Genomic DNA, 1,325 nt, shown 5'->3' with positions numbered 1-1,325 from the left:
AGCTGCCTTGTATGTTCTTGTCTTCCCATGCAGCAAATAGTACCTGGCAGTAGGTAAAATCCTTCATTAGGGGAACTTATCCTTATGTTGTGGATTTTTTTTTTTTTTTTTTTGAGACAGAGTCTTGCTCTGTTGCCCAGGCTGGAGTGCAGTGGCGCAATCTTGGCTCACTGCAACCTCTGCCTCCTGGGTTCAAGTGATTCCCCTGCCTCAGCCTCCCAAGTAGCTGGGACTACAGGTGTGTGCCACCACGCCCGGCTAATATTTTGTATGTTAGTAGAGACAGGGTTTCACCATGTTGGCCAGTCTGGTTTCGAACTCCTGGTCTCAAGTGATCTGCCTGCCTCAGTCTCCCAAAGTGCTGGGATTACAGGCATGAGCCACCGCGCCCAGCCATGTTGTGGATTTTAATTGAACAAGGGTTAGAACTCTGAGTAGAGGAGATGTCACCTCATACTGCAGGGTGACGCAGACCTATGTGACTTCTTGGCTCTGGGCAGGTCCTCAGGTGCACTGAGAGGAGAACAAATAGCTCTTATAATAAATGGGGCAGTTTTCTCAAATGATTATTATTTTTAAGAAATTGAAAATCTCTTTTGATTATAGATGTAACACAAGCTTGGAAAGAATTTAAAACACACATAAGGTTAAAAATGGAATGCCCTGTATTTTCACTCTCTAAAAGATAGACACATATGGTTGGGCACAGTGGCTCATGCCTGTAATTCCAGCACTTTGGGAGGCTGAGGTGGGCAGATCACCTGAGGTCAGGAGTTCAAGACCAGTCTGGCCAACATGGTGAAACCCCATCTCTACTAAAAATACAAAAATTAGCCAGGCATGGTGGCATGCACCTGTAATCCCAGCTACTTGGGAGGCTGTGGCAGAAGAATCACTTGAACCCAGGAGGCAGAGGTTGCAGTGAGCTGAGATCATGCCACTGCGCTCCAGCCTGGGCGACAGAGTAAGATTCTGACTCAAAAAAAAAAAAGAAAGAAAGACACATGTGTATCCTTCTAAGCTGGGTATGTAAACTGTATCATTTTAAGAACCTTGAGATCATTCCGTATATTGTTTTGTAAGTCACTTGATGACACATTATGGAATATCTTTGAGTGTCAGTCTGTGTTGACCTACCTCATTCTTTAGAATAGTAGTGATGTGGAAGTATTCTATTGCGTGAAAGGACTGTAATTTATTTAACCACTCCTTATTCATGGACACTTAGATAGCTTTCAGCTTAACAGTATTACAGTGCTGCTACAAACACTTTTGCCTTTAGGTTCAAGTATTTCTGTAGGCTCACTTCCTGTGACTTGAATTTC

The sequence above is a fragment of the Nomascus leucogenys genome, chromosome 9 (genome assembly GCF_006542625.1).
Source record: "Nomascus leucogenys isolate Asia chromosome 9, Asia_NLE_v1, whole genome shotgun sequence".
Lineage (NCBI taxonomy): Eukaryota > Metazoa > Chordata > Mammalia > Primates > Hylobatidae > Nomascus > Nomascus leucogenys.
Note: the sequence above shows the minus strand (reverse complement) of the source record.